At 36.9% G+C, this 26,157-nt stretch overlaps 1 long non-coding RNA gene across 1 annotated transcript; it reads right to left on the minus strand.

Annotated features, from left to right (window-relative positions):
* Window positions 1–21,337: 21,337 nt before the first annotated feature.
* LOC137488683 (uncharacterized) lies at window positions 21,338–24,618 on the minus strand. The gene is made up of 5 exons (XR_011007847.2): window positions 24,564–24,618; window positions 23,213–23,318; window positions 23,020–23,090; window positions 21,652–21,836; window positions 21,338–21,484 (listed from the first exon to the last, which is right to left on the minus strand). It is a non-coding gene; the product is annotated as an uncharacterized lncRNA (long non-coding RNA).
* Window positions 24,619–26,157: the final 1,539 nt, after the last annotated feature.

Consider the following 26,157-nt stretch of genomic DNA (forward strand, 5'->3'; position numbering starts at 1 on the left):
TGGATTCACCAACAGTCTAAAGACATGCGCTATAGGTGAATTGGATTAACTAAGTTGGCCATAGTGTATGAGTGTGAATGTGAGAGTGCATGGCTGCTTCCCAGTACTGGGTTGCGGCTGGAAGGGCATACGCTGCATAAAACATATGCTAGAATAGTTGGTGGTTCATTCCTCTGTGGCAAGCCCTGATAAATAAGGGACTAAGCTGAAGGAAACATTAAAATGATCACAAAATAAAAACACAAAAATGTTAAAAATGTTGCTTAAGGGTTTCACAGAGCAGTGTTTCTCAACTGGTGGGTCACGACCCAAAAGTGGGTGGCAGGAACATTTACAGTGTGGTCAAAAAAACAACAAAAGTTAAATTTTTAAACTTTTTTTGTTTATACTTGACTTTTATTTTGAAATGCGTGCGCGACAATCCTACCGTTTGAAATGTGAAATTTCATTTCGTTATTGCAACAAATATGTCGAAGCACAAGTACGACCCCCGAATATGTAAAGTATGGATATATATATATATATATATTGACGACAAAAAAGTCTTAAAGCCTCAGTGTGATATGTAGTGAGGTGCTCTCAAAAGAGAGCATGAAACCTTCTAAATTAAAACAACATTTAGAAACCCCTGCAGAAAAATCCAGCTTAAACCAGCCCAGGCTGATTTCAGAGGGGTTTTGGCCATTTCCAGGCTGGTTTCCAGCCATTTCCAGCCTGACCAGCTAAATCCAGCTAAAACCAGCTTGACCAGCCTGGTTTAAGCTGGACATAGCTAGTTTTGGCTGGGCTCCCAGCCTGGCTAGGCTGGTCAAGCTGGTTTTAGCTGGTCATCTCCCAGCCTGACCAGCTAAGACCAGGCTGGAAATGGCTGGAAACCAGCCTGGAAATGGCCAAAACCCCTCTAAAACCAGCCTGGTCGACCTGCTAAAACCAGCCTAGGCTGGTTTAAGCTGTTTTTTTTTCAGTAGGGACCAGAAAACATGTTTTATTAAGTTTATTATTAACAGTATTTGTCATTTTTACTTTGTAATATTTCTGTTATTTGATACATTTTGTTAAATGACAGCAATAAAATTGTGTTTTTTTTTTGTAAGTCTTGGTGAATTTCTTATGCTGTATCTGTCACTACTTGTTTATGTTAACAAATAAATACAAATTAAGTATAATTCCTAAAACTGTATTATAGTTCCTAAAAATTTGGGTTGCGGGTTGATGACCATGTAAAAATGTGGGTCCCATGGCCAAACCAGTTGAGAACCCCTGGCATAGTAGAATGGAATACGTCAAGATTTTTTTCCCCCTACCTTTGGTGCATTGAAAAGACTTTCACTGCCCAAGAAAGGTTTTAGTTTTATTACAGTGAATGGAAACCACATTTCTTTCTCTTTAAATCCATTTATGAGATTTAATCAAGTGTATCTAAGAAACTAATTGCTGTCTTTACCCTCGCTAAAATCCATTTGATGTCAAAAGCCTTTGTGCATGCCATCTCAACTTTGCCACAGTTAAATCTATCCTTGCCCAAACTCATTTGATACCATATAATTTAACGATAAATGTGATGGTACTGTATGAATGAAAAGTATGAACAAATGTGATGGTACTGTATGAATGAAAAGTATGAACAGGTCTGTTCAGTGGAAGAATGGAAAAAATCAGAGCAGGAATGAACTATATTAGAGATGAGTTAAAAGCAAATGAGGAGGAGGGATCAGTCTCTTTTTTCTGTTAATGAGATAAGTTTCAAAGTGTACTATTTCATTGGAATAATTGCGCTGATGGCAAGGAGTAATGTAGACACTCAAATTCTGTGTTGCTTATGGAGCATTATAAAAAAAAGATAGTTAACAGGCGGGAAACACGGTGGCTCAGTGGTTAGCACTGTCTCCTTACAGCAAGAAGGTCGCTGGTTTGAGTCCTAGCTTGGTCAGTTGGCACTCTTTGTGGAGTTTGCATGTTCTCCCCATTTTGGCGTGGGTTTGCTTTTGGTGCTCCGGTTTCCACTACTTAAATAAGCTAAATTGGCCGTAGTATGTATATGTGTGTATTCACTGAATAAATGAATAAAGGCACTAAAGGCTGATTTATACTTCTGTAGGAAGGGAGGTAGCCGCTAGAACAGTCAAAAACTGTGTGCTTCCTACCAACACTCTTCCTCAACGCAGTGAAGCAACAGTTATATAGTATCGTACTGACACCTAGTGGCCAAATGCCATTATACAATGTATAGCTTCAACATTTACAATAAACAATTACTTAAATACATATTTAGCAATTATTTGACCTATTTAAAGTTAGAAAAAACGATTGGACTAAATAAATCATTTATGCGTTCATTTTCCTTTGGCTTAGTCAGAAGTCACTACAGCAGAACTAATCCAGCTGTCACAATCACCAGCGATCTCTAACCACCAGAGGTCGCTGGAAAACATTTTCACTCGCAGAACTACAAATCTGATTGTAAATGGACTTCAACTTCATACATGCTCTTCGCCCACACACACCTGCTTCCTCCTTTAGATTAATTACACTCGCACCACCTGAGGATTGTCAAAGACTGATAACACACACTATTTAAGCAGCACACTCACTCATTCAGGTTGCAGAGTCTTGTTAACTGTACTAGTAACACTACAACGCGTTTTCCTTGTCTTGTTATCCTGTTCATTGACCTTAGCCTTGTATTGTCTTAGTCTGCCGCCTGCCTTACGACCTCCTGCCTATGACTATGATTCTGGACTGTCTCAAGATACCTGTTTACACCTGTATTGACCATTGCTTGCCTGACTACGATTAAACCTGCATTTGGATCCTACCTTCTGTTGTCAGTGTCACTCCCATTGTTACACCAGCATATGTTTTATGCAGCGGATGCCCTTCCAGCCACAACCCAGTACTGGAAAACACACATACACACTTATTCTCACATAAACACTCTCATACACTATGGCCAATTTATTTTATTCAATTCACCTATAGCGCATGTCTTTGGAGGGGGAAACTACATTACGCATATCGCTTAAGTATATTAGGTCCAAGTCCACTGTATTTATATCAACACAAAGCTGTCTTTCTCTCTTTACATATTTATATTAAGTCTTGCATTCATAATTTCTGAAGCATCTGTCATGCCAAATATGTTAATAGAAAGCACATGTACGTCCACCTAAATGTGTAGAAGAATGCTCACCTATGCTTTTTTTACCTTAAGAAAGTTCTCGATGTCTTATTAATAAGATCTCAGATATTAACACCGGATTGGTACACTTTGAAAAATAATCGTCAGATGTCCTTCTGCTCCAGCAATGATGTGCTTCTGTGAAGTGAGTCCCAGCAGTGCTGATGAATAAATGAACACAACCCAAATCTATGGAGAGGCTTTGAAAACTGTGGCTTTTGCAATGTCACATCTGCATGGCAGCATAAATTGAGCAGAGATGATAGAAAATCAGTGTGGGGATGAGGAGGATGATGATTACCCATGTACTTTGCTGATAACTTTTATTATTGTACAGATACAATGATGTAGAGCAAGGATATAGCAACTTTTAGGAAATTTAAAATGTCACTGCAACATATTTAAAGTATTTTAAAAAGCATTATTGTGCTAAATAAAGCTTAAAAATTGATGGAAGTTTAAGACCATTCTGTTTCAAATTCGACACCTGATTAAAAACACTGGAAGGGTTAAGTTTTAATGTTTTTCAGTTTAAAACCTTCAAAAACCCATGTTACTGTATATGAATCACAGCATTAAATTTAATGCGATTAACACAGAAATCCGTTTGTGTGTATAATGTAATCCGTTCAATCTGATGCTGTGTTCACACCAGACGCGGAACGCGCGGATAAATTGCGCTATTCGCGCGTAAATAGCTGGGTGAATATTTGAGTTTACTTGCTTCATTCGCGCGTCAAACCCTGCTTCATTCTCGCGTGAAATCCGCTTCATTCGCATGTCAAATTCACTTCAGAACAGACGCGGATTCGCGTGATGGACAGGGATTCTGTCTGCCTGATGACTCTAGCTTCATAGCTAAATGGCTAACATGGATTTTATTAAGAAAATAACAGTGTTTATGTGCTTAATGAAGACTGAAAAACAGCGTCAATACGTTTAGGGTCGTGTCTGAGTCCACTACATCCTTTCAGAGGTGCATCCAGCTCTGTGAGCTCATAAACTCCTCCAGAAACTGAACCTGGATGACGTAGATTTTCAGTGGTTCTTCTGACTGAGCCAAGCCGTTTGATGACTTGTTGTCGGTGTCGCCTGGAGGAATTCCCCCGGGACACCATCAACAGGTTCTACATCACAATCACGCCCCCACAAGAGCAAGCTTCTGATTGGTTAACGTGTCGCGAATGTCCACTGAAGTTCAGATTTTCGAACTCGAGAGATTCGCGCGCAATGCTCGTTAAGCTCGTCAACCGCGCAAAACGGTCAATTTGCCCCGCGCTATTCGTGCGTATCGCGCTATTCGCACTGCATCATTTGCGCAATTCGAGTCATTTGCACGTATCGCGCCGCAGGATGTCTATTCGCGCGTTTGCGTTGACTTAACATGTAAATCACTCGCGCTTGACACGCGTTCCGCGTTTGGTGTGAACGCAGCATAACATGTCCTATGTGAGCAACTAAAGTGTCTGTCTATCAAGAAAAATGTCAATGGTTCAGTTGCAATAGTTGTTTCTGATTTAATGTGTTACTGCATTGTTACTAGTGTGGTCGATTTTGGGAATAAAAATAAAAACAAGTTATCAAGCTCAAAAAATTAGAAAAAAATATACAAAATCCAATTTAAGTGAAGTATTTTATAAACTTATTTGGAATGGATCACGTGCTTATGATTGCTTGTGGCTGGTCCCGCATTAATAAATTTATGATTCACCAATCAGATGATTCCTAAGCCACTATAAATACCCTAAGTTCAATAAAACAGCCATCTTCGTTTTGAAGAATTTCCCTTTCCACCCTTCTCCTCCTTTCCTAGATGGGTGGCACGGTGACCCAGTGGTTAGCACTGTTGCCTCACAGCAAGAACTTCTCTGGTTCTAGTCTTTACCAAGCCAGCCGACGTTTCTGTGCGGAGTTTACACATTGTCCCCGTGCTCACGTGGGTTTCCCACAGGTTCCGCGGTTTCCTCCCACTGTCCAAAAACATGCAACTTAAGTTAATTGACTAATCCAAATCGGCACCATAGACATGCTCCTAATAAGTAGTTACCTCTTAAGAGCAATCACTTTCTGTTTATTAGCTACTACAGCAGGGGAGTTCTCAAGATCTACCTGAGCTCAAACTCCCCTCTCGCCTTGCAAACGGGAGGGAGCCCCGGGCTCGAGAAATTTATGAGCTCAGGGCTCTTTCTCATTCAAAAATGTTATCTATTCATGATGAAAAACCTGACTTTGACTGAATTAATAATAGACAATAAAAATACCAGTCTGATCTCATGAGAAAGCGTAAGTACAGTATTTTACGTTTTGTCAGTTTGGTGGCTAATTCGTAAGAATTAGTACAGTACAAATTTGTAAGAGTTCAGCCATGCGAAAATGTACGATCTATAAAAGGAGATGTGGCACCAAACCCCAACCAACCCTAAACCCAAATGTCAATGGGGGATAAGCAAATCGTAAATTGCATGAATGAGATCATACAATTCATACAAATGTTTCAAATTTCTGTGAAATTGTGTTGGAAATACATACATTATCTCAGTTACTGTAAGCAATATTTATTAAAAATGTCCGGTATTTTGCTTTCAGTTTGCATTAGACCTGCACTAACAGCTGTTGACAATGACAGTTTTACTTTAGAATTTAACCAAGTGACCTTGTTGAAAAAAATTAACAACACAATCTATTGCGAAAGAGTTATCGATAAACAAAAAAGTACAATAAATACAAGCAGTTCATTACCAGTTTTTTTGTGAGGTAATTTCCATGTCCAGTCAACAATCCATTGTCCAATCTATTTGGCCAGCAGCTATCGCTCTTCAACTCTCATAAGGTCATCACTGAGGCTAAGCAGAGCTGTAATCAGCCGAGGGCATGGTCTGTGTGTGTTTTGTTTATCCTGGCCTACTAACCATCCCCAAATTATAATTGGCTTCGTCTCCTCTCCACCAATCAGCTGGTGTGGGGTGTGCGATCTGGTGCATCCAAGTGGATGCTGCACACTGGTGGTGGATGAGGAGATTCCCCTCAAAAATGTGTAAAGCGCTTTAAGTGTCCAGAAAAGCGCTATATAAATGAATGGAATTATTATTATTACACATTATTTTTTCAAAGTATAAAAAATGTGCAATAAAAAGTGCAATACTGAATGCCATTTAGTGCAATTCCAAAATGTAAATACACATGTAAATATGGTAAACTGTTAATTAAAAACATATATAGACAATTGCTGCGTCCTAATTCGCATACTTATACTACCTTCTAAAAGTATGTAGTTTATTTGTGTAGGAAAAGTAGGACATACTACTTTTTTGTTAACAGACCGTAATGTTGCTTAGTTACATACCCTGTCAATCTTGACACATCATTCACATTTCTTTTTTTTTTTTTTTTTATTTGGTCCAACAAACATTTACACCACTATTGACAATAAAACATGCAATATACAAACAATCCATAGTGATGATAGATTAATAATATATATATATATATATATATATATATATATATATATATATATATATATATATATTTCTACATTTCAAAAAGGAAATAAAATAAATACAATAATAGTAGTAAATAAATAAAAAAACATTCATTCATTAATTTTTTTTTTTCCGTAGTCCCTTTATTAATCTGGCCTTGCCACAGCGGAATATACCACCAACTTATCCAGCATATGTTTTTACGCAGTGGATGCCCTTACAGCTGCAACAAAAACAAAACAAAAAAAAATGTAAATAAAACAAATAAAAAAATAATCTTCTGTTTTTATTAAAACCAGTTAGACTGGTCCTAGCCTTTTTAAAAAAATCATGAAAGGTTTTAAGATTTTATAGAATTTGTCTTCTTTCTTTTTTCATCCACATTTCTTTAGAATGTAATTACCTACCTGACTGTAGATTCAGCAGCAGGTTAATCTGCCATTCGCTGGTCTTTCTTGCAGAGAAATCTCCTCAGGTCTTTGGATAATTATTCATTCAGAAGATTATTTCCAAACATGTCTTGAGGAGTTCGCATTGTTGTTGCAAATGAAATGTAACATGGAAAACGTGAATGAAATATTTTCCAGTTGGCTACATATTAATCAATCCATTTGTGAACTTTGTTCAGAAAAATGCTTAAAGGGTGGGCCCACACAGTTTGTACTACGTCACTGCGCATCTGTCATGTTTGTAGTTTAACACTTTTAACACTTTTGGGACATACTAATTCTATTTTTGAATACTATTTAGGACAGATTGTATGTGAATGGGGCAATAGTATGTAGACTTGGATTTGCAAGCTGAGACTGCATATGATGCAATGTCAGACACAATGCACTCAGTGAAGCTTGTGACATCACTGTGAGGGGTATGGTTAGGGTTGGGGCTGGGTGTCTGCATTGAAAAGCACTGGATGCAGCTCACCTTGCAAGTGCACAAGGTCTGCTTCCAGATGGAATTGGGATGCAGCAAATAATAAAATGCCATATAAATAATATCCATGGCATGTATATAATAAAATAATATCCATGCCATCTGCATGCCAAAAATTTATTGGATGTGGGAAAGTGCTATTTTGCAGAGCAGACAAGCACAGAATATTGAAAAAGCGAAGCAAAACTCCCCACTCGTCATTCTCAAATAAATCATTTGCACTGTGCTTTTTTTAATTGCAAAGGACATTAATTAGATGGTGTTTGTAAGGAGTACATCTAAAACTACTCGGCCACACAAAATCTCAAGATTGTTTGTGATTTAGTTCACATCTGGAAGACAGGTTTTTTCGTGCATAGGTTCGTTTCTCCTAATCACACAAATGCACATTTGAAAAATGATACTAAATCAAATATCAAGCAGTTTTTATGCGACATTTTATTAGAATTAGAATTTATCAGCTATCACCAAGTAAAATGTGAGAATTTTTTGGACCTTTAAAACTATTATGAATGATATTTTAGACTTATACAGGTCTACATGCTATGGATGTTTTTTTTCTTCTACTAATGGCCCAGTTGGTCTAGTGGAAAATATTTTTACTTACCCCATCAAAAAGTTATTTCTTAGCCACATAATGTGTCAGACAAGCAAAAACAACCACAGTCGTATATAAACTCATCTTATTTTTTAAGCACTACGTATAAGCTCTTTAAAAACTTATAAACTAAATGTATGCACAATCAACAGAACACAAATAACTTTCAAACCAATTTTATTGTAAGGAAGATAATTAAACCATATTTTTATACAGCTATTAAATTGGCTATTATAATATGAGTTATAAATAAAGTTTTGTTAAATGTTTTATTCAACCCAGGCTCATTTTGAATATTTATCCATATAGACATTTCTGGAGAGCACCAAATATGTCCCAGGAGGTTCCTTTTTTTTCAGTTTTTGTTTTCGCAAATCCCCGGAACCCGATGTGCTATCCGTGCCTGCTCTTCTTGCATAAATCCACCAGAGGCTGCTGTTGACTGACTGACTGACTGACCCCAGCCACCCTTTTCCCTAAACCCAACTGATAGTGTTTTCAAAAGCACCGACTGACCAACACCCACCCTCTTCCCTAAACCCAACTGACAGTGTTTTCAAAAGCAATCCAGAAAAAGAAAAGCCCTCGCGGCATGCAGATTTTTAAAACATTTTCAGATTTTACTTTACTTTCTTTCTTGTGCACAAGTGGAAATGTATTTTTGGCTTTACAAAACCACATCAGCTTTCACATTATACACATCACAGAAAAAACAGGCAATACAATACATTTACTACATTCTCACCCTGTTATTGTTTATTTTATTTTTATTTATTTTTTTTCTTACCTGCTTTCTGAACTGCATCGTTGTGGTTAACTCCGCTCCACATCACAAGTCTACCAATATACGTGAGCCATTGGACAAACTTATAGCAGTGGAAAAGCTATCCATACAGAGGTAAACGATCAGCTGGTAAGTGCAAAACGGAACGGCCAACCAACCCGTAGCGTTTGTTTTAAAGATGAAATGTAGTCATACATATTTTTCGCAATCTCCATAAATGTATATAGGGGTACGTTTTCAAAATTAGCCTATGTTGGTTTTATTGAGATGGATTGTTGGTGATTGGATGACGTTTTTGCCTGATTGAGTAGTTTTACATGGACATAGTAAAATTTAGACTATTTAAAACTATTTAAGACCTATAATCCATTAATTCAGTGAATTTAAGACTTTTTAAGACCTAATTATTTTTTTTAAGACTTTTTAAGACCCCACGGATACCCTTATATATTAAGCCATCTCGCCGCCATTCCACACTTTTTGATTTAGTGGCTAATTCGTACAAATTAGTACAATCTCATTCATACAAATTTGTACAATTTGCTCATCCCCCAATGACGGTTGGGTTTAGGGGCGGCGTTGGGCGCCATGCCTCCTTTTTAAAATAGTAAATTTTTCATACGACTGAACTCGTATAAATTCTTATGAATTAACCCCTAAACTGACAAAACCAAAAATAGTTAAGTTTCCTCATGAGATCAAGCTGGATATATACTGTATATACAATACATATATAAAGAGCTGCAGTGTCCAAAAACCTGAGATTAGCATATAAGCTGTAAGACTGATGAATGATGAAATCCTGATGGGATGAGGATGTTCTGTATGACGAGCAGTATAGTGACACATATCAGTTCTGGAGGAGCCAGAGGGACTGAATGGCTGAAATGGCGAGGTGACACAGATTTTCCTCTCTAATGGTTTCTAATGATGCGAATCAAAGAGTGAAGCGGTGAGAGAGACACTCCACTGCACAGCTGTAATCTTAAAGCTGAATATGTCTAAACAGAGCACAGAAGAAATCCTCCTGCTATAGGCTATAAGTGATGTTGTGAGTGTTTTTATAGGTCTGCAGATGTGGGATGTTTATATTTTATGCGCAAGAAATGCTGCGTCCCAATTCGCATACTTAGATTCGCATCTAAATAGTAGTTGGAAATAGAATTAGTATGTAGTATGTTGGAAAGAGTATGTCAAAAGTTTCTTTGGCATGCTGTCCTGGGAGAAAACCCTGTGCTCTGAAAAAATTGAGCTCCCTGGTAAAGGAGGAAAGGGGTAGATGAGGTGGAAGGGAGGATTCTTACAAAATGAAGATGAGGGAGTAATGTTAGTCGGGCTATTTTTAGTGAGTTTGGAATGATCTGATTACTAATGATTACAGATAAAAGACTAGCTGCGATCAATCATATCACATGGTCCCCTCGAAATTAGTTTGTGAAACTCCACTTAAAATCTGACTTACTGAATCATTTTTCAATTACTTTTCGGTGATATTTCATACGCAACAACAATGTGAACTTATATAAAGACGTGTTTGGACATTAACTTCTGAATGCGTAATTATGCAATGACCTAAGGAGATTTCTCTGCATGAAAAGCGCGCAAATGTCAGATTAACCTGCTGCTACTTAATCTCCAATACGGTAAGTAATTTAATATAAATAAATGTGAATGATGTGTCGAGATGATTGACAGGGGACATACCTGAGCAACATAACTGTCCATTAATGAGGAGGTAGTATATGTCTCAAAGCTTGCATACTCTCAACACAGGTTCATTCAGAAAATGTAGCTCTACATAAGTTTCTGGAGATCGCGAATTATGTAGCCAGAAGTACATATGGCTGCATTTTGTCTTTAAAATGAATGATACTTGGCGGTATGACATTATTTCTTTTTGCGCTTACCAACTCACCACTCAACTCTGTATGGACGGCTTTTACACTGTTACCAGTTTGTCCAGTGGCTTGGCTGGTATGTTGACGGACGTTAGTTGACCGTGACAACAGGGTTCGAGTCTGGCAAGGAATAATTGCAGAAAGTGGGTAAGACAAAAACAGAAAGCCAAAAAATAAAAATAGTTCAGTAAATAACAGGGTGAGAATGTGGTAAAATGTAAAAAAAAAAAAAAAAAAAAGAAATTGTAAAAATCAGTGAAGGGCTTTTCTTTTTCTGGATTGCTTTTTGAAACTGTCAGTTGGGTTTAGAGAAGAGGGTAGGTGGGTCAATAGGTGCTTTTAAAAACATTATTGGTTGGGTTTAGGGAAGGGGGAGGGAGAAGGCATGAATGGCACTCGCTAGAGAAATTTGAGATCTCAAAAAGTGTACACAGCAACTCGGTTGGATTCATGAAAACAAAAACTTCAAAAAAGTGTACCTCCTAGGAAGGTATTTGGCGTTCTCCAAAAATGTATATAGCGGTACGCTTTCAAAATAAAGCTGCGGTCACACTAAAGTTTGCGAAATTCTGTCGTACGGTGCTGCGAATAGGGCTGGGATTAAACAAGATGATTAGACATTTTAAAAAGCAAGCCATTGCTCCATATTTTACATTTCTGTACAGAAAGGTCATATTTTGATCTTCGACTGGTCAAACAAAGTCAAGTGATGCAATTTCGTAGGTCAGAGTTCACCAAGCTTGAACTTTGCAACGCAGTGAACTGTGAAACTTGACGCACGAACTTGGTTTCCAGTCTGACGCATTTGCGTGCAAATAAATAGAAAGAAAAGTCCAGTGTGACCACAGCTTTAGCCTGTGTTGCATACTCTTGTTACACACATGTTGTTAAACTGAATTAGCATGTTTTTTAAACATGTTTTAGCTTTATCTAGGCCTGTCACTAGGCTTTGTTAATCACAATCTTGAACTGGGTGCATATGGGTTATATTTTTAGTAAGATGTAATGTTTCAAAAACTTTGAAACTACCATGTCAAACACTGTATGGAGTTTGCGTGTCTCTTCGTGCCATGCTGCACTCAGTATACAGAGAATAACAGTTCTATTGTTTTAGTCGCATTACTTCGTTATTTGTGTCTGATGTAGAGGATTTTAATAGACCCGATTCTCTTTTACAGAACATCTTAAAGGTCTGATTCAAGTTTGATGGTTATAGCTTGAAATCTTTAGGATCTACAGTTTAAAATTGAGTCTCACCAGTCTACATTATTAATGTGTGGATACTAAGAAACCGTAATAAGGGCACTTTAATGTCAGCATTCTAATCTTTACACACTGTATTTCAACGCGTACTCCGTGTGCATGTCAAAAAATTCATTTTGATCTATTATAATGCATTTTTAAAGAAGGTAAAGTGCAATGGTGCAACAAATTCAGAAATATTCTACTTCATCCCGCAGTGCTGAATATATTATACAACCATGAGACTATAAAATCATTTTATATACAGAACTGGAGTCTCTTCTTTCTTTTTTTAAGCATTTTAATCTATTTATAAAAACCATCATAAAAGGCTACTTCTCTTAAACATTTCATTTTCCACCTGTAAGATTATAAAACTATTTGCTGCGGGTTTTAATCTGCCGTGACTCACTTTAGACAGTCAGGAGTAGAGAATTGAATACAGTTCTTCCTTCTAAGCAAAAATTCCCATTTCTTTTGCCAGTTATGAGATTTTTTACTTATCTAGAGATGTAATAGGAAGATAAATGTGTGCGTGTAAATCAGAGTGATTATGTGTAGCAGTATTTGTCCATAATATTGAGCCGTTGGACTAGTACATCCAGACAGATAGAGGCCTTAAACTGTATTAAGGCATTAAATCGTACCTCACGCTGGGAGAAAAACAAGATGAAGTTTGGCTATAGGTGACAAAACAGCACATTTTATGGCCAAAAGCAGGCAGCACATTATGTGAAGTGACCTTCACGCTGCCTGTGAGCTTTATCAGCTCAGCGATGAGTAATGTGGCTTGAGTGCATCCAATCACAACATTGCATTATTAAAACAGAATCTCTCCGCTGGCAAAATAGCCTTGGATTCACATCCTCCTAACACATACGCACAGAAGAAGCACACTCTCCCTTGCCTTGATTCTATCTTAACTCACTTTTTGATTCACTTACATATATTTCTGTTTAATAATTTAAAGGCGTGCAAACAAATGTAAACTACTTTTGAAAACTTTGGAGTCTGTAGGATGCATAAATGTTTTGAAATGTATTAAGCTCGCCCTGGCTGAATCACAAATACTGTAACAAAACTCTAATATTATTAGAATTTATTTCAATTATTGTTTTGTATTTAGCTAGATTTTAAAATGTCATATATTTATGTGAGGCAAATGTTGATTTGCTGTTTATGAAACGCACTATTAATCCTCAAAATAGTTATGCTAATGATTTTTCATACATTTTTCATATGTTATTTCAAAAGAAGATATTTTTTTAAACTATCCGTTTTGACAATCTTTTATAACAGTATTACTTTCCCAAAACATTGTGCATAATATAAATGTTCTGCAAAATACATTTAAATTATATATATATATATATATATATATATATAAACATATATATATATATATATATATATATATATATATATATATATATATATAAACATATATATATATATATATATATATATATATATATATATATAAAAACATATATATATATATATATATATATATATATATATATATATATAAACATACACAAACTCACCGGCCACTTTATTAGGTACACCTTACTAGTACTGGGTTGGACCCCTTTTACCTTCAGAACTGTCTTAATCCTTCATGGCAGAGATTCAACAAGGTACTGAAAATATTCCTCAGAGATTTTGGTCCATATTAACATGATGCATCACATAGTTGCTGCATTTTTGTCGGCTGCACATCCATGATGCAAATTTCCCATTCCACCACATCCGAAAGCTGATCTGGTGACTGTGGAGGCCATTTAAGTAAGTGAACTCATTGTCATGTTCAAGAAACCAGTCTGAGATTATTTACTCTTTATAACATGGCGAGTTATCCTGCTGGAAGTAGCCATCAGAAGATGGGTACACTGTGGTAATAAAGGGATAGACATGGTCAGCAACAATACTCAGGTAGGCTGCGACGTTTACACAATGCTTCATTGGTACTAATGGGCCCAAAATGTGCAAAAAAAAATAATAATCCCCCGCACCATTACACCACCACCCCCAGCCTGAAACTTTTACACAAGGCATGATAGATCCATGCTTTCATGTTGATGCCAAATTCTGACCCCATCCGAATGTCACAGCAGAAATGAGACTCATCAGACCAGGCAACGTTTTTAATCTTCTATTGTCCAATTTAGGTGAGTCTGTGTGAATTGTAGCCTCATTTTTTTTGTTCTCAGCTGACAGGAGTGGCACCCGATGTGGTTTTTTGCTGCTGTAGCCCATCCGCTTCAAGGTTGGATGTGTTGTGCATTCAGAGATGTTCTTCTGCATACCTTGGTTGTTACAAGTGTTTATTTGAGTTCCTGTTGCCTTTCTATTAACTTGAACCAGTCTGGCCATTCTCCTCTGACCTCTGGCATCAACAAGGCATTTGCGTCCAAAGAACTTCGGCTCACTGGATATTTTCTCTTTCAGAGTATTCTCTGTAAACTCTAGAGATGGTTGTGCGTAAAGTAGATCAGCAGTTTCTGAAATACTCCTGATATTGTAAAGAATGCCTAGGAAATGTACAGAATGCCTGATGGTTTTAGGCAAAGTATGAAATATAATTTTTTTGTAAAAGATTTTGCACACTTTCTAGGCATTTTATACAATTTCTAGGCATTATATAGAATGACAAGTATCATTTAGGCATAGTGTCAGAAGAGCACAACAAAAGCCTTTATTAAACATTACGTATTTTTCATTCATTCATTCATTTTCTTGTCGGCTTAGTCCCTTTATTATCTGGGGTCACCACAGCGGAATGAACCGTCAACTTATCCAGCAAGTTTTTACGCAGTGGATGCCCTTCCAGCCGCAACCCATCTCTGGGAAACATCCACACATACACACACACACACACTCATACACTACGTACAATTTAGCCTACCCAATTCACCTGTACCGCATGTCTTTGGACTGTGGAGTACCCGGAGGAAACCCACGCGAACGCAGGGAGAACATGCAAACTCTACACAGAAACGGCAACTGAGCCGAGGATCGAACCAGCGACCTTCTTGCTGTGAGCCGAACGTGCTACCCACTGCGCCACTGTGTCGCCCATTACGACACAGCAATCCCTTTATGAGTTGATTTTCATTTTTAGCATGCTATAGATTCGAATTTCACACATTACCAGAAACATACATGCATATATATATATATATATATATATATATATATATATATATATATATATATATATATATATATATATATATATATATATATATATATAACGTCTCTATCCTTTCCCGTTTTTTATTTTTGTACAAAATGACAGTTAGCCAATAATTACAGCCAATATGTAAAACAGTTACATTTTCCTTTGGAATCAGGCTTGATATTTAACTCCAAAATAAAAACAGTGATCAATTACTCACATCTTGAATTTTTACAAACCTGCTAAGAACAAAAAAATAATAATTCTGAAAAACAAACAGTTGAACGTTAAAACTGATTTCTATATTAAAGTCATTGATTACCATCACCAGTTCAGTCACCAATATTTTTCAAAATGTTTCAGAAGATTGTACTGATTTTAGAGTGAACTTTGAAAAAGACTTCAATATCCAGATATCCTCTGTTAATATCATGATGTCAGTTTCGATTGTAAATTACCATTCAACAAGATTTATCAAAACATTCTAGTTGACTTAACATATAACTTAACTTAAGATTCTGTGTACAGCAGTTCTATGTTAATTCAACTATGGCTGTTTAGTTTCACCTTGTGTAAAAACTTTGTCAATAAAAGCCACCGATTTCCACACAAAATTGTACTAGTCAATTATTTTGGTTAAGTGTGCAATTTTGATTATGTGTTGCAATAAACAACCCAAGACTGTACATTGTGTTTAATAAAATGGTTTGATTTGAGGATAGGCTTATTCATTATAAAAATTCAATCATTCATTTTCTTTCAGCTTACTCCCTGATTTATCAGGGGTCACCACAGCGAAATTAACCAACTATTCCATATGTTTTACACATCGGATGTCTTTCTAACCACAACCCAGGACTGAGTTCACACACACACACTCACACACACACTCATACACTAATATATATACACGGCCATACACGGCCAAATTAGTTCATCCAGTTCACCTATACTGCATGTCTTTGGATTGTGGGGGAAACTGAAACACCCGGTAGAAACTCATGTCAACACAGGAAGAACATGCAATCTTCAAACAGAGATGCCAACTGGCCCAGCCGGTACTCGAACCAGCGACCTTCTTGCTGTGAGGCAACAGTGCTAACCACTGAGCCACCGTGCCACCCAACTACTCTAAAATGATCTATAAAGGTATAAACTAATTAAATCTAGAACCTAAACATGCACATAGCATCAGTTTGTTAACAAATACCAAAGGTTTCTGATTTAAAGCAGTTAGGTTTCTTAATAATTACCCTGTGCCTTTATAAAAATGATGCTGGAGGTTAATATGTGACAAGTTGAGAGTAAGAACTTGTTACATTGACATCCTCAGCTATTTTGAAACAATCAATCATTGTTATAGGCATCAAATTATATTATGCTGCAAGGTATTTCAAGGAATACCATGTTATGGCCTGCTTTCAGCCATTGAATGCAGTGTAAGGGGAAGTTTAGCTGAAGCTCAAGTTTTGAAGTGTGTATGAATGTAATATTATCTGTATTCCAGAGGGCCAGGTGGGCTGCTGGCGTTCTTCATCATGGCTTATATGCAGGGTGAGGGCGATCCATCAGATTCCCTGTGAGGCTGAACCAGTGCCCTGAATCCAAGATTTACTGCTACTGAAGGCCTGTTGAGAGAACTGAACTCAGACGTGAAAGGAAACGGTGAGCACCATCAGCCTTTTAGACGCTACAGGATTTCTAAAGTCGGTTCGGTTTGTAGATATATTAGTCTTTTGCTATGTGCATTTAAAGTATAACATTGTGTAAATACTGTGGTTTAATAATATTAATAGTTCAACAGTAATATATTAAGACATGCTTTTAACAATCGTAGGAATTACCCTTTTCTGACAATATGTAAAATAGTTAAGTTTCCTGATGAGATCAGGCTGAGCATTCCAAAGCGGAAGCAAATGATCAGATTTTGATTAAAGATTAGCAAAACAAACACTTTTATTTTAGGTTGATTAACTTGCAAATTATTTGTTCTCTTTAAGACTAAGAATGTGCACCAGCAAATTAAACATTGTACATTTTAATTTCATGCAGATTTCAAGAGCTTTAAGATATGCCTGGGTCATATGCTGTAGGCTACAAACACATATCTATCATACACCAGACGCAATAAGACGCAAGACATGTATGGCAGGTTTTGTTGCTATTCTGAGACCAGTGCTACCCTATTTTTCATGTTTTGCGCCATGTTGTTTAAATAGCAAATCCATTTGAGCCACTTTTTTAACTCATGGGTGTGCCGGTCTAAAAAGGAGGTGTTAAAGAGCCCATATTATGGGTTTTTGAAAATTCCCCTCCATGTAGTGTGTAACACAGCTCTAAGTGAAGTGAAGTATCCAGCTAAGGCTTAAATCTGTAAGAATACAGTGTTTAAAACGGTTGATTCATCTATAAAAGAGTCGACTCGTAGTGCTTCAAACGAGTCGCCTTGATATCGACTCATTAGGTGTTTCGCCATGACGTACGAACGAAACCAAGTTATTCACGTGCACGCGCAAACCCGGGAGATTTCAAACCTGAGGCCCCACCCTCTGACGCAGAAACCCAGACACACACGCACACCCACAAACACACGCACACCCACAAACACACGCACACAAACATGCCGGTCGATTGAAGTCACACTGCAGATGGGCATTATATTGAGTCTCTACCCAAAGATGAAACATCAGCATTATAACCAAGCAGTTGGAAACTTCTGGAAGCTACATGCTACAAAGAATACTTCATCTGAGTTTGTTAAAGGAAGGATCAGTAAAGAGTAACTGATGGACGTCAGGATGGGTTTCTTCCATTTCTCAAGTGTAAGTACGTGCGGTTAAAGTTGTTGCCTCGTTGACTCTAGCTTGCAAATGTATTTAGTTGTGATTTGTTACTTGTAACCGCGTGTACTGTATCAGGTTAACTGGATATTTTATCTTATCGCGTGCAAAGTCACGTTAAAAACGCGACGCGTGCTGTTTGTTTATGGAGCTGCGTGCTAAAGTTCTGCTCCCGCGATTTATTCGGAAATTTATTCCCGCGCCGCAGACATCTGGCGCGGGGACAGCCGCGGGAATAAATTTCCGAATAAATCGCGGGAGCGGTCGGTAACGGGTTTAATTTGGGACAGGAGCGGGCAGTCTAGCAATATCACGGATATTGCTATGCGAATTAGAAAGAGAGAGTCTGCGTGGTGCTTGTGTGTGTGTTAGTGCGCACGCGCGCGCGTATGAGAGAGAGAGAGAGAGAGAGAGAGAGAGAGAGAGAGAGAGAGAGAGAGAGAGAGAGAGAGAGAGCGAACGAACGAACGAACGAACGAACGAGCTTTGTGCTGTGTGTGTGTATTTATACAGACAGCTTGGCTGTCTGGACTGTATACTGGGTGATTTTTGGTTGTGTTCTCCGCTCTAGCGGGACCGGGCGCGGCGGGCAGAAAACGGAGCGGTTTCTCAGGCTAAAACCTGGCGGGTGCGGGCGGAAGCGGGAGCGTTGTCATCCGGAGGTGTGTGTGTGTGTAGTATGGCGAGTACACGACTGTCTCCTTCGTTTGGTTATCCGTGGCACTATCCACTCGCCATAGTGTGGCAGCTAAAATCCACGTCTACACTATCGAGCGTGTATGAACTGTGATTACTTTTTAAATTGCTGATTAGCTATTGGCCATTTCCCTCTCTGACTGAAGGCAGTCGACCAATCGCGACAGACTGTCATCGGTCCAATCAGCGCAGATTAGCTCCGCGCTAAGGAGGGGTTTGGGAACAAATGAATCACTGGACGATTCATACGGGAGTCGCTGGGATAATTAGGTAAAAATAAATGCAGATTATAAGACCATGAAAGTGTTTTTTGACCTTGCATGCATATTAGACTGTTGTTGGAGACCCTTACAACCAGGATATGACCCTATTTCATGTATAATATGGGCTCTTTAAGGTGTTTTCGCGTTGCTATTTTGAGGAACTGAAATAGACCGCGCCATTAACCAACTAAAAGCTGGTATAGGCTAATGAATATCTTCAGTGGAGTGCGTACAACACCGTTTCCTTACTCCACTAAAGTAAAGGAGTAAAGAGTAAAAGTAAAGTAAAGAGAAAGTAAAGAGGCCGACTGGACGAGGCTTGTTCTTTATCCTCCCACTGCAGATGGTGTTAAACTGTTTTCTCACTTATGAAGCTTTCAGTTTTTCTACTTACAAAGTCCGCTATGTAAATAGCAAATTCACCATAGCACTACACAATTGACTTTTAAGTGAATGGGAGATGAGACTCTGATTGGTTTAGTGAATTTTATGCTCAAAATACACCCATGACTCATTAAGAGAATAAGCACTTCCCTGTTAGACCATGCGCCAGGGCGTCAACCATAATTTTCCATTTTTTATAAAATGTTTAAAATTTAAGACTTTTTATTTAAAAACACAACAGGTTTTATCTGAGAATTTTTATCGTCAAACTTTAGCTAAAGCTCGATAAGGTTCTTTCTATGAGCCAATCACCATATCTAATGCAAGCAGAAGGACCAATTAATAATAAATAAAAATATTTCACATTTAATCTATAAAATCTTTTAAACAATGGAGCAGTTTGTTGGAGTGACATAAAAAGCTGATCCTGATTGGTCCATGTGCGTGTGCATTCGAAATGCTGCTTGACTCATAGAAACAACCTTGTAGTCTTAATGTGCATAACTTATAAAAAAACATCACATAATGTAAACAAGTTGTCATCTAATAGGAATATGTTAATAACTCAATGTTGACAAAAATGTCAGATAGAACATTATAATTCTCCCAGATAGCAAAATACACTCGGGCCAGTTCCGGCTAGATTGTCGCCTGCCGAAGACTTACCCCTCGGCCCAACTCCGGCTGCCGGACTCGGGCCGGATGCCTGTGGACTCACTGCCCGATTCCGGCCCGAATCAAGCGGGCCAGATGCGGCGGCCGTAAGCGAGCCGACGCTGCGCATCCGCGCCAGAATCGGCGCGAGGGTAATGTGCGCTGCGGCCCGGAGCTGGCGCGACTCCGTATTTATACACCTTATAAAACCTTTTGGTATTACATTGGTACTTAATATATGGTATTACAACCATTTCAATTTATACAACAGCAAACACAGGCTATAATGTAAACACAAAGTGTAAGCACTGTGTTTAACCTTTGAATAAAGTGCAAACTGCATACACATTCTGTAACGAAAATAATCAGACAAATGACAAAATAAATAAATGTTAAACGTTTATTAATTGCAAGAAAAAAATAGTACTAAAATTGTATAAATAATTTTGTAGTGCACAAGAATATCAATATAAAAACAACAATAAAACAACACATTAAAGACACACAGAAAGATTTAAACAAAAAATCTAAAAATTACACACAAACACAGATGTTTTTAAAACAACCCTGTTTTCCCAATAGACTTGAATTAAAAATTTGTACAAACAGCTAAATTTTACATCAACCTAAATATAGAAACCAATTTAAGATATAGCAAGAAACATCTTAAAAATACCAATGACAATCCGCAAAATATCCAAGTCAAACTTGTAAAAAGTACTGCAGAATTCTGAAGAAACATCTTGAAACATTTTTAATAAAACATTAAAATAATAATAAACAAACATATATATATATATATATATATATATATATATATATATATATATATATATATATATATATATATATATATATATATAAATAATTGCAGAAGTATAAAGTCAAACTTATTTTTAAATAAACTTGAACAAAATCAATTGCACAAACAGCAAGACATGAGTGAGATGATTATACATTTCATATATATACACGTCTTGTGCAATTTTATATTTATAATTTTATTTGTATTACGTTTATTAAAAATGTATCAAGATGTTTCTTCAGAATTTGGCGCACACACATACATACATACCTACATACCATACATATATACACACACACACACATATATATACATATACATATAAATGCAAATGAAAGAAACAAATTGTTCAAGTATCAGGGAACATCCTAATACACTTAAAATGTTGTTTAAAAAATAAAACAAAATAGTGATGTAGACATTTGACACATTAGCTTTCTCTTCTTTCTTCCTCCATCCCGGTCAGGGGCAAGTTGTAGCTACCTTGTAATGCATTTTTCCACTTCTTTATCAGTGGCGTGGTATGGACATTTGTCCTCACTCCATCTGTGATTAAAAGATAAACAGATAATTAGTAGTGAACAAGTACTAATGTAAAAAAAAAAAGAAAAAATTAGGAAAAAAGTAGGCTACCTACGAAGCAAAAAAAACAATAAAAAAAAAAAAACAAATAAACTTAAAACACTTTGAAATTAGCAAGAGCTTGAACTTACCAGTTTCTTCATTTGTTCGGGCTGCTCCTTTAGTTGATTTTCAAGCTTTTCCAAATCAAATTGACCAAAGGAAGGTCAAATGTGTTTACATCTGGAATTTCATCACGTCTGTTTTGGTTTTGTGAGAATCAGGCCCAGCTGCTGCTTTATGACGTTGCATGATTTTAAAACTTCAGTCAGTCGTGCTAAAAAAGAAAAATAACAGATTAGTATAAATCAACCTGTAGCTTATTCTCATACAACTTCTGTAAATACAACAGTGGGTTAGACACTGCTGATATTCTCTAGTTGATCTTTACTTTCTAGCTGCATTAAACCTTAACAAATTTAGTGATGTCTTCAATTCTTACAAAGACATCACGAGATGCAATAAGTTATGTCTTGATCTCAAACTGCACTAGAACAAAGACTGTAAATGTTCATAGGTGTACTGCAGGAGTGTCCAAACTTTTTGGGCCGAGGGCCAGATGCAAAAAAACAAACGTCGCGGGCCAAATTTTACATACATCACACAGACACGCACACACACACATATATATATATATGTATATATATAAATGCAGTTGAAGTCAGAATTGTTAGCCCCCCCTAAATTATTAGCCACCGTTTATTTTTTCCCCAATTTCTGTTTAACATAGAGTTAAACATTTTTTTCCACACATTTCTAAACATATTAGTTTTAGTAACTCATTTCTAATAACTGATTTATTTTATCTTTGCCATGATGACAGTAAATAATATTTGACTAGATATTTTTAAGACACTTCTATACAGCTTAAAGTGACATTTAAAGGCTTAACTAGGTTAATCAAGTTAACTAGTCAAGGTAATTAGGCAAGTTATTTTATAACAATGGTTTGTTCTGAAGACTTAAGGGGCTAATAATTTTGACCTTAAAATGGTTCATAAAAAAATTTAAACCGCTTTTTATTCTAGCCGAAATAAAACATAAGTCTTTCTCCAACATCATTTGGGAAATATTTAAAAAAGAAGAAATAAATCAATGAGGGGCTAATAATTCAGACTTCAACTGTGTGTAGACAGACAGACAGATAGACAGACAGACAGACAGACAGACAGACAGATAGATAGATAGATAGATAGATAGATAGTAACAAGAACTGCTGCTTAATTGAATGCATGTAATAGCGACACCCGGTGGTTATTTATTGAATTACGTTCATTTTTGTATAGCGGGCCAGATTCTATTGATATTTATAAAAAGCCTCGCGGGCCGCAGTTTGGACACGCCTGGTGTACTGGAATGTACAGTATCTGTGCATCTTCATGGTGGTCTTAAGATTTCTGCCATAGTCATTGATGGTGATGGTACTTGTGGTGCTGCATTGATTTCTGAAATCTTCATACCTGCCTTTTATCCAGCCTCTTTGTTCCAAGTATTTTTTCTTCATCATGGTATAGATGCGTCTATACTGTCCCTTGATCAGATACATTTACAAAACAAAACATCACTTTAGTATAGTGCCAGGGCAAAACTCACAGGTTGTAATAGATCAATGACAATGTTGACAGTATGTGTTTAAAATAATTGCAAACAAACCTGTTCTGTCTTTAGATGTATGACAGGCGATCCTCATCCTCATCTGTCTACCAGTCAGAAATCACAGTTGCATGTGGATGTTTGAGTCGAGCTTCCTCATATGCATCTATAATAAACATCACATTGTTGTTAACCTCCCGTAAAGAAAAGTTCAAATCCTGAAATACTATCAAAGTTAATTAATGCATATAATACCTATAGTGTAAATAATCAGTACACAGAAGGTTGCACAAGATTTATTCGGAGATTCATGCAGAGTGACAGCCTTATGAATCTGAGACATAGATTTGTAAGATGGCCAAGCACATGCATTATTCTGTACCCATGAAGATTAACCTACCATTGTGAAAAATGTTTGATGATGATAGCCAATAACAATAAACCATTTCAGCTGTTTGTGAAGCAATTAGTAATGTAATGTCTGAAAAGCTCAATCTATGTTGAAAATGTATCAGCAGTTTACAGCTTATAATGGACTTTTAGCACACAACTATAGCATGCCTATTCACGTTCAAAAGAGTGTGCCATTGACTTCTTTGGTCGTGATGTACTGCAAAATGATCTCACTAACCTTTGTTAAACAAGAACAATGAGACTTAACCAACAAATATTGTTACACATTCATTTAAATCAGAATTTATCACTGTCAATAACATAAAAAACAAACAAAAAAACATCAAAATCTGCTTTAAGACGTTCAGTTTTACATTAACTGACCATTACAGCTTGAACAAAAGATATAATTGATTCACATAGGCTAACACATATGAATTAAAGTGCATAGTAATATATTTCTCTTGGATAATTTAAAGAGAATAGTAAACAGTCGAGTTTCGATCACTTTTCGTGACTAACTGCATAAACAAGATAAACAATAATATTTTATTAATTCAAAACGATTAGTTTTTATTTACACAATCACAGAATTAATACTGTTGGATAAGTATACGCCTGTACAATGATTTTTTCAACATCCACGGTACTTTATAATGTTAAATCAGGAAAAAAACACGTTTTGCCATGTAAGTTAATGGATTCGTCTACAGAAACTTTCTTTAACGCAAAGTTAGCATACACACAAATTCGTTTCATGTTTCTTTAAAATAATTAAAATAGTTTTCAGTTACTACACACGTTACAATCTAACATTGTGTTAAAGGAAAATGAACTTTCAGGCTGTTTGTAACTGTTAGCGTTAGCATACATTAGCTCCAGTCGTGTTTCTTAAAGCAAGTTACATTTCGTATCAAACTGTTTTAAATTACTAAACGCTGTTACAACCAAACACCGTGGAAATGTTTTAAGCTCTAAATTCGCTAATTATACAGTACACAAGCAGTAAAAAGCTTACCTTTCTGACCGGAATACACGTGAAATGTTTGAAAAACCAAACTTTTTCTTCTTGTGATCTTCGTGCCATGGTGGTTGACAACCAGCTTTTTGGAGCATTACCGCCACCGTCTGGATTGGAGTGTGGATCATGAGTTTAGTCACGCATGTGTTTATTATGAAACCAACTTCTGCTTTAAAACAAAAACAGTCAGCACAGGAGCGTGCTATCACAAAAATAAGCGAATTTTACATAGTTTTTCTCTAGATGACATGTATAATCTATTTATAAATAATATTGTTTTGTTTGCGTCTAAACATTGCGACCATCCACACTAAATATTCTTTTTTTTTTTTTTTTGCTATCGTACCATGAATATTTTCTCAAATTATCATTAAACGTGGAGCTAACAGATTACTAGATAAAATAAGAACTTAATCGGTTGCCATCAGCCTTAATCGGTTGCCATATGGTTGACCGGAATCGGGCCAGTGCTTTACAGCCGCATCACAACCGCATGTGCGCGAGCGAGCTGCGGGCCGCACTCGGCCCGGATAACACTCGCCGATGCCGAGTCGGAGCCGGAGGCGCCGGAGGGCAGCCGAGCTCGGGCCGATTACTGCCTGCTATCTGGGTAGGTACATGAGCTAATGGACCTTATTGTAAAGTTGTTAGTGAATCTTTCATTTGCTGAATAGTTAACGTGAAGTAACAATGACTTCTGAGCCCTTTATTTATTAATCAATTGATCATTTCACTTGTTGATTTTATTTAGCTTACATGAACTAGCAATTATCACAAAGCTTATTGAATACTTATTAGTTAATGTTAGTTAATGCTTTAACTAATGCGTCTAAAATAACTACTACTACCAAATACATTTCATTACTAGACAGTAGCGGTATATAGATCGTTTAGTCTTGGTCTGCAGTAAACCTAATGTAATATGTTATCTATCTGTTAATGCAACGTGAATGAAAAGATTTAAACAATACCTGTGAAAAGCTGTAATGCTGAGATTACGGGAAAAAAGCAGTCTATTTTCAATCCCTGGACTGTCTGAAGTCTTTTAAATCGTGGTATTAACCTGTCTGGCTTAAATTCTAGATAATTGTAACACGAGGAGCACAAAAAGCTCAATCAATCTCCCATTGATTGGCAAAGCAGCGAATAAATGGAGCAAAAGGCTAATCAGATGGAAAGCCTCTGAAAAAAGCCTCTGTCACTTTTCTTCTGGTCTCTTCTTTTGCATTTGCTATCAAAGCAGAAAGTGAGACTTATTTAGGACGGTTTGTTGTGTATGCGTCGTTTTACATAAAGACTGAAGAAAATACAAGACTTTATCGACAGCTTTTTATCGACGTTGGATTGTGGGGATTGTATGACCCCTGATGGACACAGTCGGAACTGCATGTGCAATTGACTTGAGGCACACGTTTCCGTTTAGATCGGTGATGCCCAAAGTTGCCTGATTGTAACCTTTGATTTGACCCACCATTCCATTTGAGAAGGATAGAGAGGGTTGGAGCGAATGTCTTCAAAAAAGATAATCATTTCTAATTTGATGAAACTTTTTTTTGTTTGTTTGTTTGCTTGCTTGCTTCCCTGCTTTATT

This window comes from Danio rerio, chromosome 20 (assembly GCF_049306965.1).
Source record: "Danio rerio strain Tuebingen ecotype United States chromosome 20, GRCz12tu, whole genome shotgun sequence".
NCBI lineage: Eukaryota > Metazoa > Chordata > Actinopteri > Cypriniformes > Danionidae > Danio > Danio rerio.